Here is a 22,376-nt window from a genome sequence, read left to right as displayed (position 1 = left end):
CAGCACTGACACATTAAAAGATGAAGTTCCTGGTTCATGAGCCCTTGGGAAACACTCAAACCATACCCAAACCATAGCAGGGACTTCTATCTAAAAGAACAGGGTAATGTGAGTGTATATTTTCCATCACATGTAAATGAGACTCTGACTATTTTTCCTGGTAGGATTGGGAAAAGAATGCATTAGCCATGTAAATATCCAGAACCTTTGTTAATATTCTCTAGTAAAACTGACACATTTGGCATAGTAACTATAATTAGGGCTACTACTTAAGTGTGTATTACTCCCCTACTTTCTGTTATGTTTCTTTTTAAATTTTTTTTTGTCTTTTTTTTTTCATTTTTATCGGTATCGGGGATCGAACTCACGACTGCCTGCTTGCAAGGCAGGTACTTATGCCGGTGAGCTAAATCCCCAGCCCCTCTGTTATGTTTCTTCAGGTATTTTTAAGGGTCATACAAGAGAATTGCCTAAGAATAAGCATAAATATATGGGCCTGAGTAGTGACCCTAATCTGTCTCATTGTTGCCCTGGGGAGCAATATTGGTTATTAATGTGTTATTTTAGTTAAAGGTAGGGTAATTTTAAGGGCTTCCAATTGACTTAAAATAGGAACTAAGAGTGGCCAGTGTGAGATTTTCGCAAATTAATATGTCTATTGCATTTACCTATTGGAGAACTAGAGAAAGGACCACTAAGTAGATCCATGGGCTCAGCGGATCTACTGTGATATGGGTAGGGCTGGGTTAGGAATCTGTTTATTACCTGTCCCCAAATGCCTGTGTTCTAATGGGACTTCTGGATGATATTTTGGATCTCTGGGTACCAGTGTTATTTGGGACTCTCTTCAGAACATTCCTTCAAAGATCTGAGTTCCCTCAAATATGTAGTTATTTGAGTAATTTACCCTGGACCCCATTCAAGGTGCGTTAATGTACTTATTGTAGTATTGAAGCTTCATCAGATTTATTCTTATTTTGACATATATCTTAAAGTTTTATAATTTCAAGCTACAGAAAAGTTGCAAAAATGGTACAAAAATTTTCTATATACTTCTCATTCAGATCCCCCAATGCTAACATTTTACTATATTTGTCATATTCTTTTCTTAGTTATAGATAAATGTGTATATATCACCCATTTTTTTCTGAAGTGTGTAAAACTAAATTTCAGATGTGATTCCCCTTTATTTCTAAACATTTCAGTGTATATTGTTTAAAATAAGGAATTTCTTTAAATATTCACGCTATACTGATCAAATCATAAAAACCAAAATTAATATAATACTATTTTCTGGTCTAGAGACCTAATTCAGATTTTGCTAATTGTATCAAAAATACTTTGTAGCAAAACGATATCCAGAATCATAGATTACATTCAGTTGTTATGTTTCCTTTGGTTCCAATAACCTATAGCAATTCCTGAGTCTCTCCTTGTGTTTCATGAAATTGATGCTCTTGAAGAGTATAGATGGGTTCTTGGATAACACGTCCCATAGTTTGTTGATGTTGCAGTCAGATTCAGGAAATACATTTTTGACAGAATTATCATCAAAGCAACATTGTACCCTTCTCAATGCATCATATTAAGAGGCACTTGGGTATATATTAGTCCTATCAGTAAGTGTTTGTTAAGTATACCTGTCAGTCTCCTTTTACTTTAAAATTACTCTAATATTAGTTTTAATATACTCCATAATAACCAAATGTCCTATGAGCATGGCATTTGTGATTGTGAAATCGTTGTATTCTATTTCTTATCAAATTTTCATCACTGTATTAGCAATTGGTTATTATTGCCTGAACCAATGATATATATTTGCAGCACTGGAGAAGATGCTTGTGAAAAGTTATATCTAAGTTCATTGTTCCTTCCATATTATCTGATTTCTACTGCAAGACAGAGATTTTCTTCTCCTTTATTTATATCCGTGTGGCCCCTGTGGATCTTTACTGTGCTGTAATCCTTTATTTTAAAGTTCATATTGTCTCAAATTTATTATTTTAAAGTTCATATTGTCTCAAATTTATGTTTTCTCTTCCAGTCAGTGAATTCTGGATCTGAAAACTTAGGTTTGGAAATTGGAGGAAGATTGTGGATTTCTGTTGGGGAAGCTGATCTCAATCTTCTGCTCATAATATATTCTTGATCTCCTTTAATAATATTAATTCATACTTCCTTGACTGTTTATTTTGCCTCTAAGAATATCATGTTCTATAGATTCTTACAGGTCAGCCAACCTTGGGTACCACTTGGCTTTTCTCCCTATGATGGAAATTACAACCACTTAGCTTCTGGCAGCTAAGTGCTAATACTAGACTTCTGCTATTTTGCAATTCCATGATTCTCCTAGCTAATAATTTACTCACTACTGAAACATCATCCTCTACCCATAGAGGACATTTTACAGAAGATAGCAATTTCTGAGTGTTTCTGTAATACCAGAAAAACTCCTTCACCAGTAGACTTCACATTATCTTAATAACCAGTGACCACTGAGCTCTTCCTAGAAAGCTACTCAATTAGTGAGTTTTATGGTACAAAGGATAATAATAAATCCATTTTATCAGGCACATTTCTCTGCGCCCTTGAACCTTCCTCCACGGCCTACTATGGTAGTTCTGTTATCTCTTCTTCACTTAATATGGGCCATTAAACATCCCAGGATTCCAAGAAGCATTCTAACAGCAGATCAGGAAAAGCCTTTGTAAATTTTCAAGGTGGCAGAGTTTGTCCATTGGCTCCATGTGGATAACTTTCCTTTCTCCAGCTTTATACTCTGCTTCCCTTGATCTGGTACCCTTGAGGTTCATGTGCACACAACTTCTCTCTTTTCTATTGGCACACCTGTGCCAGCTCCAGCAGAGCTTTCAATATATAACCCTTTTCATACTTGAGAAGATATAAACTTCTCAAGTTGTACCATGCAGAGTTTTGATCATAGTTCTTGCTCTAAGAGAAACAGGGTGTAGGATTAGATGCTGAGGAGGGTAACCACTCTCCTGTAAGGCAGCAGTCCCTACCTTTTTGGCATGACATTCATTCTATAGAAGGCAGTTTTTCCATGGACTGGGGAAAGAGAAGATGGTTTCAGGACAATTCAAGTACATTGCATTTATTGTGTACTTTATTCTTATTATATTATAGTATATGATGAAATAATTGTGCAACTCATCACAAGCACGATCAGTTGAGGCCCTGGCCTTGTTTTCTTGCAACCAAACATTGCCCCCTGGGGATGATGTGAGTCAATGACATCTGAAGTATGGCATTTAGGGGTCCAACATACTCCATAATCTATTTTCTGGGTGGGGTCAATACAGAAAACCCCATTTCACAAAGGTCAGGTGTTGAAAATAGAGGTAGGTTTCTCAGTGCTTTTCATGACAATCTCAGGATAATCTACCTCAACTTTAATTCAGAACATAAGGAGATTTAAAGTTGCATCAAACATATTTTGAAAGCCATCATCATTTGTGATTTCAAGCAGTTGATCCCCTTCTGGCACAAATTTGATTTCCTGTGCTTATTCACAGATGGGTTGTGGATTCATTCCTCTCTAGTTCAGATGTCTTCTGTGGTTGGGGTGTAACACTCAAATTCTTTTGAATGCTGAGATAGGTGATCATGCACCAGCTGGGAGGGAGAAGGCCCTGATTCAATTTCATTTAAAATCTTTGCTAATGTTTGAAACATGTTAAAAATCCCGATGTTCAGCCTTCAGCCCCATAATTCCATTTTAGCTATGAATGCAAATACTTTATGTGCCAACTTGAATACAGTTTCCCTTCTTCCCTGAAGCAACAGATTGAGTTTTTTGATCAGGCCAACTATGTCACATGAGTAAGCAAGTTTTGTGACTTATTCTGTATTGCTGAAATGTGCTGTCAGTGGTGACTGTTTTTGTAAAAGAAATTTCTGGAGTGGCTCTTGTAATGCAAAAACTCTGGCCAGTAATCTGCATTTAGAAAGATATCTCACTTCTGCATGCAGGATATGTGTATTCCAGGTCAACCTCCTTATAGAGCTACACCAACAGATACAAGTTAAGGATATACAGTTGAACATGGTTGATAATTTAAATCACATCTTACTAAATGTTAAGTTTGGGTGACATTTTAGAGTTAGCCGGCATTTCTCTATGGATGACAGTACATAGACTCACGTTCAGAAGTGATCTCTTTGACCCAAATAGTGAAATCAGAAAGTTGTCCCATCATGGTAGCTGCTACCTCCCTACAAATAGAATGACTGGAAAAAATGATCTATTCAGTTTTCCTGATATGTAATCATTCAAAGAATTAAAAAGTTCTGTAGCTATGGTGTTGGTTGGCCCACAAGAGCCCATAAAATGTCCTCATGCATATCCCTCTGAAAAAGATATTGTAAAACAACAAGAAGCATTGTTGCCTTCTTGTCAACACTGACATAGAAACCCAGATTGCTAATGTTAATCTGCATTTGCAGCTACTTCCCAGAATTAGCATCACCATCTTGTCTTCCTATTATCAGATATTAGAGCCTCATAAAGAGTGTGCAACTTAGATCCCATGCACATACAGTTCAAAGTAGGGCCCACACTCCTGTGAGAATCTAATGCCACTTCTGATCAGACAGAAAGCAGGGCTCAGGCAGTAATGCAAGCAAGAGACAGTGGCTATAAATACATGATGAAACTTTATTTGCTTACCCACTATATAGCCCAGTTCAGTACCTGTCCATGGCCCCAGTGCTGGGAACTCACACTCTCAGGTATCTGCCTACATTGACGAGGGGTAACTTTTATGGAATCAATGTACTCAGGGTAGTTTGAAGGACTATTTGGGTATGTCTGCCCAAATAGTCTTATCCTACTGCTTCCATATGAGGGCCCTGGATTCAGAAGAGAGGACTTGCTGGCACTAAAGATTTATCTGTTGGGATTTTGATAATATTAAAATTAATTCATGATTTCATCTTCAACGTGAACAGCCCTCTGGCTATAATGAATCAGAGTTTCTTTAATTATAGTGGGAAGATGAAGATGAAGTGCTTTTGCACTTTGATGACTGATTAACTTGAGCTTATTATTTCTACCTTTTAAAGACGTAATAGCAGCCACCACTTCCACAGTGCTTTCAGTAGGCAATTCCATCCCCTTCATGTCTGCCTCATACTTGAATTATTGCACAAGCCAACATATCTCCTCAACTTATATTAGATATATGTCTGTTTTAGTCTAGAGCTGAAATGTCCACCCAAAGCTTCATGTGTTCAAAAGTTACATTTTTGGAAGGTGATTAGATCCTGGGTGCTATGCTTATCTGTGGGTTGATCCACTTATGCGTTCACTGCTGAATGTGCTTTTGAGAAGTGGAACCTGGTCAGAAGAGGTGGGTCACTGGGAATGTGACATGGAAGGGTATATTCTTATCTTCCCATTTATTTCTGCTTCATGGTGACCATACAATGAACCACATTCCTCTGGTATGCCTTTCTATCATGCTATTTCTTCCTTGGAGCCATGGACTGAATCCTTTGAAACCATGAGTCAGAAGAAGCCTTTTCTGCTTTAAATTATAAGTGTCAGGTGTATTTTGTCCTGAAAACTGTGAAGTGACAAACATACTTACCAATCCCGGTGCCTATAAATGAAATGTTTTTCACTTTATTTTGGTAGTAATTAATATACTTTATTTTGTATAGCCTTTTTGAGACAAGGTTACACTCTGCAGTTCAGGCTGCTCTTGGACTCACTTTGTAGCCCAGTCTGGTCTTGAATTTGCAATGATCCTCTTGCTTTAGCCTCCCAAATGCTGGGATGCACAGTTATATTTAAAGAATAATTGAGCATATAGTATATTAACTTCTATATACCTATCTATTTTGTTCTTGCCCCACCTCAGGTCTTCAACTACCTCAATATTTTATATGGACATTTGGGACAATTATTTAACTAATATTGATAAAATATCCTGAATATACGCTATAGTTTACATTAAGGTTCACCTACAGTAAGTATGCTGTGCTATGGGTTTTGGCAAGGACCCAGAATCTTTTTTTTTTCCAATTTGCCATCTTAAGCTTTTAATTTTTAATTGTTTTAAATTTTAAATTTTTAAAAAGCAAAACAGAAAAAAGGGTAGAAATAATACAGAATTTCAAAAAAATAACAGAAATCAACACTAGTTAATACATTTTATACTGTAATCATAGATGTAGTTGTTCAAATTACATATATATTTTTTATCCCAAGCTTTTTTGAAGTGCACAGTTTAGTAGTGCTTCATAGTATGTTCCTGGGTGTGAAACAGATCTCTAGATCTTTTTTTTTTTTTTGGCAAGGCCTTCCTGTGTAGTTCCTGTTGGTCCTGAACTCTCTGTGCAGTCCAGCCTGAACTCGAACCTGGCAGTGATCCTCTTGTCTCAAGCTTTGGAGTACTGTGATTAAAGGGGTACACACCACATTTGGCTTGTTTAATTTCTTTCAGCAATGTTTTTTAGTTTTCACTCTACGAGTCCTTTACCTCCTTGATTAGGCTTGTTCCTCATAATTGTATTCTTGTATTCAGCCACAAAAAGTAAAAATTGTGTCATTTATAGCAACATAAATGGTATTATTAGGACATTGTGTTAAGTGATACTATTATAAACAGAACTATTTCTTAATTTTCTTTTCATTATTCATTTTAGTGAATAAAAACAGTTAATTTTTGCATTTTGACATTATACCTTATAACTTCGCTTAATGTGAGTATTCTAATTGTACGTATGTATGTATGTGTAGGTAAATTCTAGTATTTTCTATAAATAAGATCATGCCTTCTATGATAAGAGATGCTTTTACTTATGTTTAGCTTGAATGCCTTTTTATTTCTATCTCTTTCCTAATTTCTAGGGCCAGGATTCCATGTATGTTGAACAGGAGTGGCAAGAATAGGAATCCTTTCATTGTTCCTGACTTTACAGAAAAGGTTTTCAGTATTTCACCACTGAGTATCATTCTATGTCTGGTCTTTTCACAGGTAATTTTTATTAGATTGAGGCAGTTTTATTCTATTATTAGTTCAGTAAGAGCTTTTGTTTTTGCTTTTAATCTTGGGAATGTATTAAATCTGGTCAAGCAATTTTTCTATATCAATTAAAATAATCACATGGAGTTTGTCTTTCATTCTGTTAATGTGATGTATTACACTGATTTTCACAAGGAACCATCCATACATTCCATGAATAAATCCTGCTTCATATGGTATATAATCCTTTAAATATTTGTTTCTAATAATTACCAAGTTGGTGTATTTGCCCACATATTTACCTTTACCAAAGAATCTCACTTTTTTTGTGGTGCGGGGATTGAACCCAGGACCTTGTGCATGCAAAGCAAGAGCTCTACCACTGAGTCACAACCCCAGCTCAACCTCACCTTTTTTTGGCTTCATGTTGCTGTCTCCTACCTTGCATTTCAAATAGAAGAATTCCACTTAGCATTTCTTATAGACATGGTCTAGTGGTAATGAAGCTTTTATCCAAGGAAGTCTTAATTTCTCCACTTTTGAAGAACATTGTTATTGTATACAATATTCTTTATTTATAGGGTTTTTCTTTCCACACCTTGAATATATCAACCTATCACACTGTCTTCTGGCCTACAAACTTTCTGCTGAGAAATGCAGAATTCTCTTGCTTCTTCTTTCACGATTCTTTTTTAAAAATTTAATTAACTTTATTGGTACAATTTATGTGTATACGATGATCACACTGATCATAGTGAATCTGAATCTGTACATGATACACCTTGATTTGTCTTTCTCCCACATTCCCCTCCTCTGGCTTCAACCCCTTCCCCTCTGTATTTATAAATTTTTGCTTCCATTTTATCCTTCTTTTTTCATTTGTTCTATTTCCTTCCTTTTCCTCTCCTACTTCCTAGTTTCCTTTTATTTTTTTAACAATTTCTTCCCATTTCACCATATCTCAATTGTACAACATACACATTTAGCAATAAATGTCTCAAGTTTATCCCTCTTTATGGCAGAGTAGTACTCCACTGCATATTTAAAAACTCACATCTTTTTTTTATTCATTCATCAGTTGAAAAGCCTTTGGGTTATTTCCAAGATTAGCTATTACAAACTGTGCTGCTGTAAACAAGAGTGTGCATATATCACTGTGGTATGTTTTTAATTCTTTTGGGAAGATACCAAGAAGGAGAATAGCTAGATCAAATTGGACCTCTAGTTCTAGATTTTTGCAGAATCTCCATGCTGATTTTTCCAGTCTCTATACTCCCACATAAAATAGAGAAATGTTTTATTTTCCCAGCAGAACCACCAGAATCTGTTATTGGTTGATTTTTTTTTATAATAGCCATTCTTTCTGGAGTGAGATGGAGTCTCAGTGTTGTTTTAATTTTGCATCTCTTGAATGATCAGTGCTGGTGAACATTTTTTCATGTATTTATTTGCCACTTGGACTTCTTCATCTGAGAAGTATGTATTCATCTCAGATGCTCTTTCTTGGATTGGATCTTTGAATTTAGGGGCTCTGATTTTTTTCAGTTCTTTATATGTTCTGGATTTTAGTTCTTTGTCTGAGGGGCAACTGGCTAAAATTCTTTCCCACTCTGTGGATTGTCTTTTCATTCTGTTGGTGATTTCTTTTGCCATGCAAAAACTTTTTAATAAGATAATATCTCAGTTGTTGATACTATGGTACTCTGAAAAAGGAGATCAAAAAGGATATCAGAAAATTGAAAAGGTATTCCTTGCACTTGGGTAGGAAAAACCAAAATAGTGAAAATGGCTGTACTTCCAAAATTTTTATACAGCTTAATGCAACCCCAATCAAAATGGCATCAACATACCTCACAGAATTAGAGAAAACAACCCTAAAATTCATTTGTAACCAGAAGAGATCTAGAATAGCAAAAGCAATTCTGGGCAACAAATGCAAGTCAAGGGGCATCACAATCCCCCTGACTTGAAATTATACTACACAACAACTCTGATAAAAACAGCATACAAGTGGCAAAAAAAAATATGAGGGATCAGTGGAACAGATTAGAAGATGCAGAAACAACTCCAAACACACCTGGCTGCCTTATCTTTGACAAAGGTGCCAGGCATGTTCACTGGAAGAAAGATAGTTTCTTTAATAAATGTGCTGGAAAAACTGGCTTTTCACATGCTGAAGACTAAAACTAGACCCATGTCTATCACCATGCACTAAACTAAAATCAAAATGGATCAATGATCTAAATATTAAAACAGAAACACAAAATCTTCTAGAAGGGAAAACAGGTAGAACGCTTGAAGACACAGGTGTAGGCAGAGACTGAATGAGCCAGATCACATGGAAAATACTTTAGAATCAAGATTCTTTTTCATTTTAGATAGTTTTATCATAATCTTTGTGTCATTCTCTCAGACTCTAGTTTTATCATAATGTGTCTTTGTGTCATTCTCCAGTGATTGAGTGTCTTAATTTTCCTAGTACATATTTTTAATACAGAATAGAGATATTCACATTAGAGAAGTGGGGCATGCCTAAAACATACCTTGATCATTTTCAGTCCTTTTTCCCCTTCTCCACTCTCCTTCCCTGTCTCCAAGAGTCTACCTTTTAAGTTTCCTATATCTATTTTATTCATTTATTTAAGTTTTTCATATAAGAAAAAACATATGGTATTTAACTTTCTACATCTGACATTATCTCATTTCTTTTTCCTGGCTGAAATTATGTATATTCTTTATCCATTCATTTGTTGCCATATATTTATATTGTCAGAACTTAATTGTTGTGAATTATGCTGCTATAAACATGTGAATGCACGTATCACTTTAACTCTTTCAGTAATATACCTAAAGTACAGTTCTGATAAGTTCTAGTTTTAGTTTTTGGAAGGACCTTCATACGGATTCCTCATCCGTATTTGTGTGTGTGTGTGTGTGTGTGTGTGCACATGTCCTCTTTTGATGACAGCCAATTTACTGGGGTGGTATGAAATCTCACAGTTGTTTCGATTTATATTTCTCAAATGGCTAAAGCTGTTGTGCAGGCCAGGGCTCTAGCTCAGCAGCATAACAGCCTGCGTGGCAAGCACAAGGTCCTGAGTTCAGTTCCTGGCACAAAAAAAAGAGCTGCTACACAGTTGCATATGTTTTCACTACTTATGCCATTATATTTCTTTTGAGAGGTATCTATTCAGTTCATTTACTTATTTCTTCATTGGGTCACTCGTTTTTGCAGGTGGTTATGTGTTTCTTTATATATTCTAGATATTAGTTTTTTATTGGAAGAGTAGCTAACAAAGCATTCTCTCATTGAATAGATTCTCTACACTCTATTGTTTCTTTTGTTGCATAGAAACTTTTTAATTTGATATAATTCCATTTGTTGATTCTTGGTATTATTTCTTGTGCTATTAGAATTCTATTTAGGAAGTCTTTGCTTATGGAGTGTCTCAAATTTGTGTGTCCATTTCATTCATCAAATTTAGAAAGCTTTCCATCCTCATTTTTTCAAATAGCTTCTTTGCTCCCTGGCACACCTATAATACATAAGTTGGTCTGTTTGATTATGTCCCACACAAGTCTTTTAAGTTGTCCTTTTCTCTTTGATCTGTTTTCTTTTCTGATTCAACTTCAATGACCTCCTTTTAAGTTCACCAATTCTTTCTTTTGCCTAATTATGCTGTTAAATCCCTTGAGTGAATTTTTCTGTTTTCTATTTTTTAACTCCAGAATTTTGGTTAGGTTTGTCTTACAACCTCATATATTTCTATTGAGTCTCATCCTATTCATCATTTTCTTGACTTTGGTTAGCTGTCTATATTAATTTTTAGCTTGCTGAGAATTTTTACAAAAGTTATTTAAAATTCTCTGTCTGGCGCCTCATAGGCATCCCCTTCATTAGGGTCCACTTCCAAAATTTTATTTTGGTCAATTTGATCATGATTCTCTATTTATTTATATACTTTAAAATCTTTTGCTGTGATATAGACATTTGAAAAACTTCTGCTCCAAGTCCTGGCATACCAGTTTCACACAGGGAAAGCGCTTCACTAATTAATCTATCAAAGGTTTTAGGAGGAATCTTTTCTTGTGTCTTCCTGTGGATCTGTAGTTCTAATGTTCATTCAGTGGTGCTTGCCTGTTTTCAACAGCTTCCACATTCTTCTGGTCCCTAAATTCTCCACATTGGGTCAGACAGAAATTAATCCCTCTAGAAGCCTCCATTCAAGCCAAATTGTTGGAAACATGATCCATGCTTTTCTGTCCTGAGATAGAAGTCCCGGTATAGGAAATTCTTTCCCAGTAGGATACCCTGTATTGTGTAGGGGTGCAAATATGTATGCAAATACTATGAATTTTTCTACCTCTTTGGCTGAAGCTCTGTCTTGGTTTGATATTGGCCTGGATGATGCAGCTCCTCAGTCTCTGGAGTTTTCACAGAGGAATTCTGGTTTATATACTGTTAATTTGGTGTCTTTATGAAAGAAGGAAAGCTTGTAGCTTTCTAACATGCCTTCTTGCTGACATTATTCCCTTTGTGAAAGGTTTACAATATTACTGTAACATTATGCCAGGGATTGGTAATATTCTGATGTGGTCCAGCTGATGGGTAATTCAATATCCATGCCTGGATTTGCTTCCTAGAAACACTGCTAATTCCAGTTCTCTCAAGTCCCTTGGAAATAGGATTTGAGACAAAGATTCTATTGTTGTGCTTTTCAAGAAAAAATATGTGTGAAGGAAAAGAAGAGAAAGAGATAATAAAGGATCTGTTTTTAGGTCAAATTTATTACTCAACTGATTTAGGAGGAAGGAGAAGCCTAGATTGTAAATCTTACCCTGAATTGTCCTAGTTTGATATAAGAGGAAAGCCTTTGTATAGTTAGTCGTGGGTGATCTGAGGTAGGAAACCTAACTTTTTTGTATCACTGAAGGTAATTTTTTATAGCAGAGGCAGCCATGAGCCACAAATGACAATACTTACAATATCTAGGGAATGTAGATAGGACAGCTACAAAATATCTATTATACTTCTTAGAACTCTGCATGTCCTTGCCTCACAACAGTTTATCTCCATTATGAAAAGGCAGGAGAACTCTGTTTAACCATGTGCCCCATATTCGGTGGCCCACTAACCTAATGAGTGCCTTTATTTGCAGCACAGGAAATTTACAATGGAACTTCACAAGTGATAGAGCTAGAGTGGCATATTCAAAAGCCATGAGAGTTCCAATAGTAACAATTAATGGGTTAAATAAGCTCATTGTCAAAAAATTTTGCTCCTGAAAATAAAACAAAACTATAAGCGTCATAGCAATAAGTGACAACTGACAGCCTCAATATCAGGAACAACAGATAATGGAAGGGACTGTAGTAAACTAAATAGCAACTCTTTCCCTTTTTAAAGGAGTAGGAAAAAAAAGGAGCTACGATTTGTTGCTCCAACTGTTTGTTGCCCTGTGGGAATGAGAGCCCAAACTTTACTCAAGCATTTCTAGATTTAGCTTCTGAATTGAGCTTAATAAATAGAAGTTTGGTGTTTTTTACTAAGGTCACACATACTATCACTGACTACAGTAGAACCACATGTCCTGACAGCCACATGAACAATGTGAGTCTTTCCAGCTGTTGTCAGTCCCCTAGAATAAGAATAGAGGTAGATGAGTGTATTGGCCTAGGTTGTTTTGTTTTGTTTGCTAGGCCAAAATGCTTGATCTGTACAATTTAAAGGAAAAGATTATTTCTTTTGGCTCATGTTTTTAGAGGTTTAGTCCATGATTGGTTGGTTCCAAGGCTGGAAAATCATGCAGAAGGGTATAGTGCAGAGAAGCTGCTTACTTTATGGCTGCCAAAAAGCATAGCACAGGGAAAGGGTACAAGGAGAAAGGGGCCAGATACATTAATTGCCAGGGTCATAGCATTTCCTTCAACTCACCCCTCCTCCTAAGAGTCCAGCCCACTCTGAATTCACTGATGAAGTTAGGCTCCCTTACAATCCAACTACCTCTCCAGGAGTCCCTTAATCCAATAAAATGACTATCAAGATTAACTGACACAGATGATAATGTGGAAGCAGGGATATCTGCAAAATATAAAGATGATGGAAGCTGAGCAGGTGTCTGCAAAAATCTCATTTCAGAAGCTTCATGCTTAAGTTGGTATATGGTTCAGATAGATCAGCACCTACAGGAACCACAACTTGGATGTTAGCTGACAAATGCAGAGTCAGAGAGTGTCTCAAACAGATCTGGCTTCTCTTTCCCTCTCTCTCATTCCTCTGCTCAGTCCTCCTCTAGCCAGGCTGAGCTTCTTTGGTTTGGCCACTTGCCATGCTTACTGCTGAGCATTCCTTCTTTCATGTTGTTCTTCTCTTCCAAAATTGCTTTTTCTTCCTTTCCCTGTCAACCACAGCAAATAGACCTCTCTGTGCTCTGTTACCCGGGCATCATTACTCCTAGGACATTTTTCTCTTTCCAGATCGTGAGCTCTCTGGTAAACTGAATTAAGCAGAATGACCTTCTTTTCACATAACCAGATTCTGGCTTGCTCATCTCTACCTACATTGTTTTTGTTTGTTTGTTTTTGAGGCAAGGTCTTGCTAGGTAGTTCAGACTGACCTTGAATTCTGTGTATTCCAGGCTGGCCTCATACTTAGCACAATTCTCCTGCCTCAGCCACTCAAGTGCTGAGGTTACAGGCAGGCCCCACCACATCTGGCTCTATAATCTTTTAAAAATACAACCATTATTTAATTCATTATAAGGTACAATTTTAATACAAATATATTTAATTGACTGTGTAGATATAAGTATGATTTAGTTTTGTCAATGGCTTGATTATTCTGTTATTTTTTGATTGATTTAAATCTGTAATATTATTTGCTTCAGATTTTTTTTTTTTTTTTTGATACTGGGGATCAAACACACGACCTTGTGCTTGTCAGGCAGGCACTTATGCCACTGAGCTACATCCCCAGTCCTGGCTTCAGACTTTAAGAATGAAGATTTGTACCATGCTCTTTCCCCAGAATCATCATCACTCCATACTTTGCCATCTATCTTGTTAACCATTGTTCGGTATTTTAAACCAATAAAATAATACTTTAATTGAGTCATGAAATAGTCTGTGGTAGTATTTTCATACCTGCATGAAACTTTGTTTTTCCTTGAGTTAATAATTATTACTTTTGATTTTTCATAAATCTCTATATACACTCCAAGAAAAGGAAAAACTTTCAATATTCTTGAAGATATTTAATTTTTTTCCTTGGGTACAGTGTTCTCAAAAGGCGTGGCCCTTAGGTTCCAGTCAACTGGTCACTCTTCAGGTAGCTGCACAGTGATTATCCCTAGAAAACTGTATGTTCATCATTATCCTGGCAATTCTCTGTGTGTCTCCCCTGAAGCAGATTCTACATCTTTCTCTTTTTTGGTTTGCTCTTTGTTTTGCCTGGAAAAATAAAGTATAAGGGAGATAAATTTGTGAGACTTTATTTATCAGATTATTTGCATAGATCTAGAATTCTGAACTGGAAATCATCTTTATGCAGAATTTAAAAGCTGTTCAATTTCACTTTAACTTCCACGTTGTAGAAAAATTATGTGTCATTTTAATTTTTATTCTGATCTTTCCCTTGCTAACTTTTGAAGCTTTTAAAGAAGCTTGTCTAATTTTCACAATGTGCCTTTTTCATTTATTCCGTTGCAATCTGATGTATACTTACAGTCTGGAATATTTATTGTTTGTTGAACATTTTTTATTCCTGTCATCATTTTTCCTTTTCTATAACTTCTTTTATTTGGATGATTGACCTTTGAAACTAATTTAAAGTTTCATTTTTCTCATTTTCTGCCTCATTTAATTTTGTTCTATTTTCTAGGACATTGTTTCCACTTTGCCTTCCAATCCTACTATTGGACTTTAAAATATTTCCTATCATTTTATTCTATCTCTTCTTTCTCTCTGACTGTTCATTTTTTTCAACAGCATCTCGCTTAAGGAATACAAATGAAAAATATTTTCTGAGGTTGTCTGAGGATATTAATTACACTACTTTAGACTTTTTTTCTGACTCCTTGCATTATCTCTTGTTCTTCCAAGTCTCTGTTCAACTATCTTTCTTTCACGGTAGAAATTATTCATAAATATCTATGATTTGGGGTTGAATTTTTCTATTTAAGAGTAAGGTTTTTCAAAGAAGACTAGAAGCTTTGTAGGCTATTCACACTGACTGTCAATATCTGTAGGGTTTTTTTTTAATTAAATATTCTTTTGTTTTAGAAGGAATCATTTATCTATTGACTTTAAGACATGTATTAAGATGCAGTGACCTTCAACACAAGAAGACTGTGATGTGCTGATTTGATATGAAGAATTTTACATAATACTCCTATCATCACAATTGCTGCCTCTGACCTCAGCTGTGGTTGCTGTGCTTTGGCTCCAGATTTCTGAACACTGGCAGAGTTAGGCGGGTGATCTGCCATGAGGAAGGGGTCAGGGTGCTACCCTCCAACCAGCCAGTTGAAAACAACCTACTTTTATCTGTATCTGTTCCACTCAGTGCTTTGAAAATACTCCGAACCTCTGATTTCCTGAGTATATTTTTGAGAGTAATGGTTGCAAAGTGAATTAACTTGCATCTGAGTGTCTCTCATTTCCAGTTCACATTTCAATTCTAGATAGTCTGCTACATTAGATACTAATTATATTAAAAGCGTGTTGCTCTTGTCTTGCTATGATCTGAATGGTAGTCTTACCCAAATTCAAATGTTAGAACTGAACACCCAATATTAAGAGGTGGAACCTTTGGGAGTAATTAAACTATGAAATTTCCAACCACATGAACAGGGTGCATGCCCTTATGAAAGAGTCGCGAGGGAGCTCCTTTACCTATTCTGCAATGTGAAAAAGCAGTAGGGAAGTGTGCATCTATGAAGCACAGAGAAAGTTCTCTCTGGGCTTTAAATTTGCTGGTATCTTGATCATAGATTGTCTTAGTTACTTTTCTCTCACTGCTAAAACAAAATGTTCAATATCCAAAGTTAGAAGAGGAGAGATTTATTTAGCTTACAAAATTTGTGGAGATTTCAGTCCATAATTGGCTGCCTCCAAGGCAAGGGTGGCACATGACAGGGTGCAGCAGTTCTTGGTAGCTGGGCAGCAGGAGACAGCAAAAGCAGTGAGAAAAAAGGGGAAAACAAACTTCTTTCTGCTCCTTTTATCTTATCCAGAATTCTAGGATTAGGGTGGAGCAAATCCAATCAGTGGACTGATCCAACAATCACCCAGCCTTAATCCTAGCACCCTTAATCCCAGCATTGAACAATGAACCAATCACACACTCTAGATTCAGCTACATTTGAAAAAGCGCATCTAAAAGTGCATGAGGTTTTGTGGGGACATATAGACACAAACCATAACACAGACTTCCCAACTTCCAGAGCTAAATTTATGTTGTCAGTCAGTCATACAATCTAACATATTTTGTTATAGTAGCACAAACAGACTAAGATATCTATTCTCTTCCTTTTATCATTTTTTGGTCATTTTATTGCTTTAAAATTTTCTCTTTAAAAATTTTGGGGTTTTTTTGCTTGATAAAATACTCAATACTCATGGTTTAAAAGTGAAGAGAGTTATTTTGACTCACAGTTTCAGAAGTTTTAGTTCCATAATCAACTGGTTCCCAGGCAGAAATTGCCTTGTGGAAGGGGCTACTGTGGTAGAAAGTTGTTCATATCACAGAGGCTAGAAAGCAGAGAGGGAAGGGAAGAGCTATGGAGGGAGATAATACTCTTCCAGCTCATACCCCTAGTGACTGCCTCTTCCTACCAGATCCTGTATCTTCACAGCACACTCAGCCATAGTGCCCCCATGACCTAATCACCTTTCTAAAGCCTCAGCTCTGAGCACCTGAGGATTGGGGGGACATTCCAGATCTAAACCTTAACAGAAGTCTTGCCTCCTTCACTAAAATATACATATTGTTTTTTATGACTAAATATTACCTATTTATGCCAAAGATTGAATCTTTTTGAATTTTTTGCATGACATTCATATATATTACCTAGAAATATTCAAGGAACATGAATTTGAAAAGAACAAATTTCATTATGTTCCATTATTATGGGCATTGCGAAAAGGGATCACTAGGCAATGAAGGGTTAATTGATTAGAATCATTATTTTTAGATGTTTAGGAAGGCCTTGTATCTCGTGGGTAAACAAATTTTAAAATAATATAAGATTTGAAAGACTAGACTTTCAGTCAGAACTGTCATCTTCCAGTAATTTGCCAAAATGATGAACATGAAGGGAACGGGGAGGGGAACCCAGTATATGTTCTTTAGGCTTTTTAGAAAACATGGGGTTGTTCCTTTGGCCAAACACATGAGAATCTACAAAAAACAGTGATATCATAGACATCAAGGGAAAGGGTAATGTGCAAAAAGGAATGCCACACAAATGGTACCACGGCAAAACTGGAAGAGTCTACAGTGTTACCCAGCATGCTGTTGGCATTGCTGTAAACAAGCAAGTTAAGGGCAAGATGCTTGTCAAGAGGATTAATGTGCATACTGAGCATATTAAACACTCAGAGTTGTGATAGCTTCCTGAAATGTATCAAGGAAAATGATCAGAAAAGTAAAAAAGACAAAGAGAAAGTTACCTGGGTTCAACTGAAGTGCCAGCCAGCCCTGCCCAGGGAAGCACACTTCCAGTGGAAAGGAGCCTGAGTTGCTGGTACCCATTCCCTATGCATTCACTGCATACACTGGGGATGTAGCTCTGCCATTCAGCACCTAACAGCAGTTGCACTTTCTAGCCCCTACTTAAACATAAAAAATCATCCTGTGTTATAAGAATGCTTTTCTTCATTGAAGAAGTGTGTGGTTCCTCTACTCAGAAACAAATATTTGGAAAGGATTTCCATTCTATCTAGTTAATTGTATTGGGTCTTCACTCTTCAGTGTCTTTCTTGCTGAAATATATTGCTGAGGTATTGTGTAGGTGAATACCCACATAATATTTATGAATACCTACACAATATTTATGAAATATTTATATTGGCTTGAAGATCCTGTAAATCATCATGAGAAAAAGATGTATCAAAATAAAATGTAAGTTGAGAAGCCATGCTAGGTCTGGGAAGAGCACATCAAGAAGCCAGTTCACCCTTCCAGTAAGTCAGGTAAACCATGTGAGGCCCAAGAAGAGAGAATGTTTACCCTCCCTGTGAGTCAGTAGAAGCCATGCTGGGTGTGGGAGAAACACTTCAAGAAGCCAATTTGCCTGTCTGGGAAACCTTCATAAACCATGCAAGGCTCAGAAAGAGGGGAAGCCAGTTTGCCCTTCCTGTGTGCTGACTGGTGCATGGACTGAGAATCAAGAATCCCCATCACACCCCTGCAGTAAGCAACTAGCTGGTTCAGAGGACAGACTGAGCTAATAGCAGCTGAGGTATAAAAACAACTAAATGTTTGTATTGTTTGATTGACTTGGCAGACCTAAGGCCAGTAATCGGAGCATCTATTAGGAGGATAACAGCACAAAATATAGAAATAAGAATTCCTTTCTGCCTTGTTTTTGAAACCCAGTATTGTTCTCACTATTTTGTTTTGTTTCAGTTTATTGTTTTGTTTTATTCAATGTTATTTTGATTGATTTTATTCTGTTTTGTTTTATTTGATTTTACTATGTCTGATAGTATGGACAACTATTATAAAGATAAAAAGATATATTATGGTAGCCTATTATCCTGCTTTGAAGTTCTGAATTATTTTCACTACCTTGTGGGTTTTTTTGTCTTTTTAAAAAATTTTTATTTAAAGAGTAAACATAACAGAAAATCGGTAGAAATAATACAGAGAAAAAAATAAACAGAAATCACTAGTTGATGTTAACATATTGTCGTTTTACAAATAGTTGTTCAAGATACAAAAATGGAACATGTAAAATGGGAATTCAAACCACGAGAGTGCAAGCAGTTCTGTTCAACTGTCCAACAAAAACTTAATAACATGGTTGTCAACCCTATACACTTAAACATACATGCAGTTATCCATATATTTGTTTATGTTTAGATTAAACAAACTAAAGCAGGTTAAAATCATTCTGAACAAAGAATAATAGTATTGCTGGATTTCACATCATGACACTCCATGATCAGCACTGGGTATTGTGGTGTCTTTTTAAAATTTAATTTAAAGAGAGACTAAACAAAACAGAAAATGGGTAGAAATAACATATACTTTCAAAGAAAAAAAAGCAGTAAGAAATCACTAGTTGAAGATTACAGATTGTCTTCTTACAAATAGTAATTCATGATACTAAAGTGGAGCTTATAAAGTGGGGATTCAAACAGTGAGATTGCAACCAGTTCTGTTCAACTATCCAGCAAAAACTTAGAAATATGGTTATCAATCCTATACATTTAAACATACATACAGTTATCCATATCTTCAATTATGTTGAGATTGAATAAACCCAAGCAGGCTAATATGACTCTGAACAAAGAATAATACTATTGCTGGGTTTCACATTATGACATTTCAGGATCAGCACTGGATATTTTAGTGTCTCTTTTTCTTCAATGTATCTGTTCATTTCATCATGTGTCATATGATCAGTTCTCATAAACTGTTTACAGATTCTACACATGCATGAGTCGTAACATGTATTTCTATCCTTTCTATATTAGAGGGAAAAACAAAACAAAGCAAGGCAAAACAAAACATATTCCTATAAACACATGAAACAAAATAAACATATAAGACCGTTGTACAAAGGGTTCTACCGTGATTCCTGTGTTGTCTCTTGTTATCTCCAATAGAATTAGCTATATCATCAGACATAGTATAATTGAATATATCAGTACATAACAGTATTAATAAAAACCCAACTTTGTATATAGTGTAGAACTTAAAAAACCAGCAGTTATCAAACCAGAATGTGTATCATAGAATCTTGTCATCTTCAGTGTAGATGCCTATACTCTCAGACTTGATACTATCAATCATATCAGTTTTGAATAAAATCTTCTCTGCCTCATTTCTGTTATGCTCTTTTTTGCCATCAGTTTTCTGCTTATCTTCTTCATTCTGTTTTCTGCTCCATTCATTGTGGCCTCTCTGCCACTGTTCCTGGAATCCTAGTACTTTTCTCTCCTTCTAGAATGCCCTGGAGTATTCTCTGTAGAGTTGGATTGGTGGTTGCAAATTTCCCAAGTTCCTCTTTGTCTTGGAAGCATCTTGTTTCTCCATTAATTTCTAGAGATAGTTTAACAGGGTATATCAATCTGAGATGGAGGTTATTTTCTTTCAGGGCTTGGGATATTTCGCTCCAGGCTCTTCTTGACTTGATGGTTTGTGTCAAGAAGTCTGCCATTATTCTGACGGGCTTTTCTCTGTAGGTTATCTGTTTCTTGTCTCTAACAGCTTTTAATATTGAATTTCAGGGGTCTTGATTATTATATGCCTGGGTGTAGGTCTGTTTTGGTTGTAGGTGGCTGGAGTTCTGTATGCCTCATACATCTGAATATCATTTCCTTTTCCTATGTTTGGGAAGTTTTCCTTAATTATTTCTGTAAATAGTCTTTGTAGTTCCTTTGTTTGTACCCCTGCTTCTTCATTCACATTGTTTATTCTCAAGTTATAGATCCTTTTGTCATCTTCTAGCCTTTGTATTGTTACTGCTTGTTTCCTTGTTATTTTTAAAAAGTTTTCCCTTTCATACTCCCACATTGCAAAATTGTCCTCCAGTTTGGATAATCTATCCTTAGTTTCTTTCAAACTGATTTGCCATCTTTCCATAGAGTTTTTAATTTCCTGGTGATCTCTTTGAATCTGCTTCATGTATTCTATATTTTTTATATTCTTCATCAAATGGTTCTCTCCTGTGTTTGAGTTCCTCCCTTCTTCCATCTGTGTCTGCTTGAGGGGTACTTAGTATCTCTTTTATTAATCTTCTTATATCTTGCTTTATTTGGCTAAATATTTCACTTTTGAACTCATTTATGAGGTCCCGAATATATCTCTTTATGTCCACTGGCACTGTGTCTGATATTGCATGTTTGCTGTTCTCATTCTTCTTTGTATTTACCTGTCCTGGGTCAATGTTCTTAGGGTTGGGGCTTGGGGACTTTTTGTTATTGCTTCCTCGTCCCATCTTTTTAGCTTCTTCCAGGAGGCCTCAGTCTGTTTCTTTGTTGGTTACAATTCTTCCAAAGTGCTCTGGCTAGACAACCCTTCATACTGCAATGTGCTAGTGAGTTGCAGACAGGGACAGCGTATGCTGGCCTCTCCCCTCCAGATCAGTCAAGCTGCTGTGGCCTGCACTACTGTATTATTTTGCACCACTTCCCCTCAGGACCAGCCAAACCTCCAAGGCCTAACCGGGCCAGTGTGGTTAGTATACACCACCACTGCAGGAACTTGACCTCAGATAACCTATTGGGGCTCAGCCAGGTCACATGACCTAGGCCTAGCGCACTCCACCAATCCTGTTTGGGAAGGGAACAATTGACTGAAGTCACTGCTGCCCTTTGTACTTGCCAGTCCTGCCCAGCCCCAGAATGTTGTCTGCCAGAGCCCCCCTATTTATGGAATGGCTCCACTCCCATCACTCACCACAGGTCGATGTAGGCTCCCTGCCAACTCAGCTCTCTGTTCAGCTCGCTGACCCTCGAACTCAATGTAACTGCGCCTCCAGTGAGTTGAAGTGGTGGGACCTCGGACGGCTTGGCAAGTTGTGGCGGGACCCAAGTCAACCACAGTGGAACCTCGGCAAGTTGTGGCAGGACCCCAGCAAGTCACAGCGTTGGCCAGTTGCAGCGGGACCTTGGATGGTCAGCAAAGTCACCTTAATTTCTTCTTGGGATGAGAGAATTCATCTCCCTCTGTTTGGGGCTCCCCACTCTGCATTATGTTGAATTCTAAGTTGACTGTCTCCTGTCGCGTTTGTTGATTAATTCCTTGAATATCCATTCTGTGAACTGTCACATGAATTCATCTCTCCTTAATAATTTTCAAATTCTTGATCAAATAAATCTGACTAATAATGTTCCTAAGAAGACACCTTTTTTTATTCCTTTCCTGCATATTTCAAAGAAATATCTTCCAAGATCTATGTGTCATTTCCCAACACCTTCAAAGTGTAATTCCTCACCATATTTCCCTCAATTCCCCCATCACGGCAAGGCTCGCTGTATTAAGAATCAGTGTATTCTCCAGCTCCTCTGGGATCATAGACGTGATCCCAACATGAATTGCAATAACAACTCTTCTGTTACTCTCCAGCCTCAGAGAGTGGAACACCCAGAAAAAAAACCAGATCCATCGCATAACATCAACCACACTCCACTGCTTTGTTTTGATTGGCTTTA

The 22,376-nt window shown here is 36.7% G+C and overlaps 1 long non-coding RNA gene across 1 annotated transcript; it reads left to right on the top strand.

Annotated features, from left to right (window-relative positions):
- The first annotated feature begins 1,305 nt into the window (after window positions 1-1,305).
- Window positions 1,306-22,360, top strand: LOC134475524 (uncharacterized). Its single transcript, XR_010046703.1, has 3 exons — window positions 1,306-6,434; window positions 6,878-7,004; window positions 21,627-22,360. It is a non-coding gene; the product is annotated as an uncharacterized LOC134475524 (long non-coding RNA).
- The last annotated feature ends 16 nt before the right edge of the window (window positions 22,361-22,376 follow it).

This window comes from Cavia porcellus, unplaced genomic scaffold (assembly GCF_034190915.1).
Source record: "Cavia porcellus strain 051 isolate PalLab524CR breed Dunkin Hartley unplaced genomic scaffold, mCavPor4.1 scaffold_1, whole genome shotgun sequence".
In the NCBI taxonomy this organism is placed as follows: Eukaryota; Metazoa; Chordata; class Mammalia; order Rodentia; family Caviidae; genus Cavia; species Cavia porcellus.
This window is presented reverse-complemented; position numbering and strand designations above follow the sequence as displayed.